This window comes from Stomoxys calcitrans, chromosome 3 (assembly GCF_963082655.1).
Source record: "Stomoxys calcitrans chromosome 3, idStoCalc2.1, whole genome shotgun sequence".
Taxonomy (NCBI): Eukaryota; Metazoa; Arthropoda; class Insecta; order Diptera; family Muscidae; genus Stomoxys; species Stomoxys calcitrans.
This window is the reverse complement of record NC_081554.1, coordinates 185,211,571-185,217,570: the sequence shown is the minus strand read 5'-3', so window position 1 is coordinate 185,217,570 and position 6,000 is coordinate 185,211,571. Positions and strand designations below refer to the sequence as shown.

Below are 6,000 nucleotides of genomic sequence, written 5' to 3'. Positions count from 1 at the left end.
TGTCGAAATTTATAAGAAAATCCTTCCTGCCAAATTTCGAGAGAATCGGCTAACAAATGACCATTTTATTTTATAACAAGTAAAAAGGCGTTAAGTTCGGCCAGGCCGATCTTTGGTTACCCCCCAGCTCGGGTATCTATGTAAACCACCTTTCGCCATGATTCAGTGAAAATTGCGTACCATATGTCCCATAGCAGTTATATCGAAATATGTTCCGATTTGGATCAAATACTAATAAGTACAAGTCACTTTTTGGTAGCTATATCTAAAAATAAACCGATCTTAACCATATACAACATGGATGTCGAAAAGCCTAACATAAGTCACTGTGTCAAATTTCAGTGAAATCGGATTATAAATGCCATTTGGGGCCAAGAATTTAAATCGAGATATCGCTCTATATGGTAGCTATATCCAAATCTGGACCGATTTGGGCCAGGTTGCAGAAAAAATGTCGAAGAGCCTAACCTAACTCACTGTCCCACATTTCGGCGACATCGTACAATAAATGCGCCTTTTATGGTCCCAAAACCTTCAATCGACAGATCGGTCTATATTTCAGCTATATTCAAATCTGGACCGATCTGGGCCAAATTGAAGAAAGCTGTCGACGAGACTAACTCAACTCACTGTCCCAAATTTCGGCGAAATCGGACAATAAATGCGCCTTTTATTGGCAAAAGACCATAAATCGAGATATCGTTCTATATGGCAGCTATATCAAAATCTGGACCGATTTGGGCCAGGTTGCAGAAAAATGTCACTGCCCCAAATTTCGGCGACATCGGACAATAAATGCGCCTTTTACAGCCCCAAAACCTTCAATCTAGAGATCGGTCTATAATGCAGCTATATTCAAATCTGGACCGATCTGGGCCAAATTGAAGAAAGTTGTCGACGAGACTAACGCAACTCACTGTCCCAAATTTCGGCGAAATCGGACAATAAATGCGCCTTTTATTGGCCAAAGACCATAAAACGAGAGATCCGTCTATATCGCACCCTAAATCGGAGGATCGGTCCATATGGCAGCTATATCCAAATCTGAACCGATGTAGCCCAAATTAACGAAAGTCGAAGCGTCTAAGTCAACTCACTATCCCAAATTTCAGCAAAATCGGATGGTAAATGTGCCTTTTATGGGCCTAAGACCCTTAATCGGAGGATCGGTTTATATGCCAGCTATATCCAAATCTGGACCGATATAGGCCAAATTGCTAAAAGATGACGAGTTGTCTAACACAACTCACAGTCCCAAATTTCAGCAAAACTGGATAATAAATGTGGATTTTATGGGCCTAAGACCCTAAATCGGCGGATCGGTCTATATTCCGATATAGCCCATCTTCGAACATAACCTGCTTATGGACAAAAAAAAGAATTTGTGCACAGTTTCAGCTCAATATCTCTATTTTTAAAGACTGTAGCGTGATTTCAACAGACTGACGGACAGATGGACGGACATGGCTAGATTGTCTTAAATTTTTACGCTGATCAAGAAGTTATAACCAAACACACTCCGCAAAATATTAGCCAAGTTGGGAAACATTTGCTGCTTCCAAGGGCTCAAGGTTTAAAATCAGGAAATCGGTTTGTATAGGGCCTATGTCAGGTGATTAACCGACTTGGACTGTACTTGGCAACCATAGTAAAACAATGCATGCAAATTTTCAGCCAAATCAGTCAAAAATTCGCGGCTTTCAGGGGCTCAAAATGTCAAAGTTTTATATACGAGCTATATCAAAACATGGACTGATATGGCCAGTTAGCAATCCCCAACGACCTACATACATATCGGGTCCAACTTAAGGTAAAATCTGCAAAAAAATTAATTCTTTTTATTCCCTTGTAACATGGCCCCTGTGCACTTGTCATCTCATTATCCACTGTGCCTCAGTGTCCAACCACTGTTATTTACGTAAATACTCATATGCCAGCCACAGTCATCCGAACATATATTTGTTCATACAAACATAAGCTGGTCTCGACTTACCAGTACATCGTTACACACATCGTTATTCACGAGCTGACCACACAACCATTCGTACATATGTTTGTTGATATGAACACACGCTGGCCGTGGTTATCAGCGAAGGTTGTGCACATTCATCCATACTTTTATGAAGGGTATACGAAATGTAGTGGGAATGGGCATTTATATCTTGGCACAGGTGATCACGTTGAATGTCGTTATTCGATGTCTTTTTTTAACAAGCCAAATGGAATATATTTCTCACTTGGTTCATTTGACAGTCTGTATTAAATGTCACACTTTTCAGAGGATGGGGAGGAGGTGCACAAGCAGCTACAGCCATTGGACGTATGGCATGGTCCTCAGTCGTTCACTTCGAAGCCCTTGGGATCTCATCAGCTAACGCGATTCGTTCGCTTCCTAACGCGATTTGTTCGCTTCCCTACGCGAATCATTCGTATACTTACGCGACTCGTTCGTGTACTTATGCGACCCGTTCGTTTCCTAAGGCGATCCGTTCGTCTCCCTACGCGTCTCTTTCGCTTCGTAACGCACCTCGTTCGCTTCCTTACGCGACTCTTACTCTTCCTAGCGTGATCCATTCGCTTCCATACGCGACTCGTTCGCTTCCATACGCGACTCTTTCGCTTCGTAACTCGACTCTTTCGCATCGTAACACGATACGTTCGCTTCCCAACGCGACACTTCGTAACGCGCCTCGTTCGCTTCCTTACACGGTGGGTTATTTTAAGTCTCCCAACATCTGACCTAAATATGGTTCAGATCAGACTTTATTTATATATAGACCGATCTGTCGAAAAGGGCCAGAAGCCCATAAAAGCTTTATTTTTTATCCAATTTCGCTGAAATTTGAAACAGCGGGTTATTTTAAGCCTCCCAATATCTGAACTAAATATGGTTCAGATCGGACTATATTTAGAAATAGCTGCCATATAGACCGATCTCCCGATAAAGGGTCTGAAGACCATAAAAACTTTTTTTTTTATCCGATTTCGCTGAAATTTAAAACAGTGCGTTATTTTAAGATTCCAAAAGTCTGACCTTAATACGGTTCAGATCGGACTATATTTAGATATAGCTGCCATATAGACCAATCTGCCGATAAGGGGACTGAACTTATTATTTATTTATTACCCGATTTCGCTGAAATTTGAAATAGTGAGTAGGTTGGGGCCTCTCAAGATCAGACCTTTATATGGTTGTGATCGGACTATATTTAGATATAGCTGCCACATAGACCGATCTGCCGATAAGGGGACTGAAGCCCATAAAAGCTTTTTACCGATTACTCGATTTCGCTGAAATTTGAAATGGTGAGTTTTTCTGACCCTCCCGATATCCGAACTTAATATGGTTCAGATCGGTTCATATTTGGATATATCTGCCAAAAAGACCAATATTTTTTTCTAGTGACATATATATTAGACCACTCAATGTCCGTGCCGAATTTGGGTGCTTAAGTAATCCAATTTTCACCGGATTGTGACGAAAAGGGGTTTACATGTATACTCGAGGTGGTGGGTACCTAAAGTTCGGCCCGGCAACTTAATTGGTCTTCTTGGTACCAATTTGATACAAGCTTTACTTTTCACGGTCAACCTGGCGATCAACATAAAATACGAAGTCAAGTTTCATTACGTGAGACATTACTGTATTACTCAAAAGTTTAATTAACAGAAATATGTGTGTAGAAACGTAAATATTTCACTATATTAGATCTTCGATTTTCCTATACATCAGTATTTTATATCCTTTTGTGGTATCCTTTGCTTCTACCCTAGACTTTCGCTTTTCGTCTCCATTCTCCATTTTTTTTTAACTTTAATTCACTAATTGGTTTACAATTCTGTGATTCTGTGAACTTTGGTACATATTTTGCAATTGCACATGTGCTCATAGCTTTCTTAAGTGTTGGTGTGCTTGCCCCTTTGTGACAAGTATTTGAAAATATGCAGTGCATTACAGGAAACAAATTTCGGACAACTTAAAGGATATATGCAACATAAAATTCGCTTTACCGATTCCAACATAAGTTGCCATTATTTCTAAAACAAGGAGGGAAAAATTAAAAAAATATATATTTAATTAGTTTGGGAAACACTGGGATTATGTATTTACATTAAAGGATTTCACATAGGTATGTTTGTATGTGTTTTTCTTTAAAATCCTGCTAAAAAATCCCTACTCGTAAACTTCGAGTAGAAGCAGTTTCATAGGACTACACAATTTTGACAAAAAACATTTAAAGCCGAATTGGATTCACAGAAATTTGCACAAGAAAATCATAAACAACTCAAAATGACATTTAACGTGAGCGTCCAATTATTGCAGAACAATTTGGAAAATGATTACCCTTTCATATGCTTCTTCTCTCAGTTTTGGCTATTATGCCCGTTACGTTTGCCCCAAACACCAAATCAAGAGTTTGGAATGCTAAACCATAGCAGCAGCAGCAGCAGTCAAATATGGCCCTCTCTCTCCAACCAAATCCCCTGCCCCACAAATATATTCATATACAGAGAGCCGGTGTTTGATTTCTTTGGTCTCCACTCCAAGTACTCCACTTTTCACAGATAATTATCGGAGAATTCAAATGCCGATGATTGACTGGCAGCCCTTGAACGCGTTGTTGTCGTTGCGGTTAATTGCGAACATCCGCCACCCATGCATATCGCACTATCGTAATCTGAGGCAGCCGACACCGCCTCTGGTTGTATGAGTGGTTGCAGAGCTGAATCGCGTTTGCACTGCAATGGCGTTAAGGATGTTGCCGTCGTCGCCGCCAATGTCATACCCATGGAGGGTGATATCGATGATGTTATGGAATTAGAAGATGATTGCCTGCGCATGGGTTTCAGCAGTAAGGGTATGGTGGCATCACTGGTCGTTGTGGTTGGTGTGGGTGGCTCTACGCCCGCCATGGCTGCTACAGCTGCCATTGCTGCTGTTGGTGGTGGTGGTGGTGGTATTGGTGTTGGTTGGGTGGGCCGGCGATAATATAGGGTTTGGTAGAAAAAAATGTTAATGATAGTCATGTGAATGATGTAGAATATCATGGCTGAGGGTGTTGAGGTGAGTATAATGAGGGTGATGAACGTCGATGTCAAAGGCGATGAGATTCTGTGGCTAGGGTTGATGCTTGGGCATTTGGGTGAATCGAATGACATTTTTAGGGTGCATATTTATCGTTTGTTGAGATGAAGTTTTTGGTAGAGTTTTTTTTTTGAAATTTAAAATTTTGGTATGATTTTTCAATATTTTAATATTTGATTTGGTTTTGATATTTATATAAATTTTAAAGTCGGTAATTAATTTTATTACTTAAGTTGGTTTTTATACCCACCAACACACATCGAGACATCAATTTCCGACCCTACAAAGTCTATACATTTCGGATCGTCGTAAAATTTTTAGACAATTAAACGTTGTCCGTGTGTCTGTCCGTCCGTCCGTCAGTTATAATCACTTTAGGGCCTTCAAAAATTGAGATATAGAGTTGAAATTTGGCACAGATAAGTCTTTTTGATGCGCGCTAGTTAAGTTTTGGAACGGGATAAATCGGACCATATTTGGATATAGCTGTTATATCGGCCGATCTGCTGATAAAGGATCTAAGGACCGTAAATGCTTTTTTTATACGATTTAGCTGAAATTTGAAACATCAGAACCAAACATGGATTTGATCGGACTATATTTAGATATAGCTGTCATATAGACCGATCTCCCGATAAAGGGTCTGAAGCCCATAAAATCTTTATATTTCATCCGATTTCGCTGAAATTTAAAACAGGTAGTGGTAGTTTAAGGCCTCCCGACATCTTAACCAAATATGGTTCAGATCGGAGTTGCTTCGAGCCTCCCGACATCTGACCCAAATACGGATCAGATCGGACCATATTGAGATATAGCTGTCATATAGACTGATCTGCAGAAAAGGGTCTGAAGCCCATAAAAGCTTTATTTTTCATCCGATTTCCCTGAAACTTAAGACAGGGAGTAGTTTTAGC

General features: G+C 40.2%; 1 protein-coding gene across 1 annotated transcript in view; it reads right to left on the bottom strand.

Annotated features, from left to right (window-relative positions):
• The window catches only part of LOC106093690 (gamma-aminobutyric acid type B receptor subunit 1), a 400,156-nt gene that overhangs the window by 3,718 nt on the left and 390,438 nt on the right, over nucleotides 1-6,000 (bottom strand). The gene's annotated exons all lie outside the window — the stretch shown is intronic.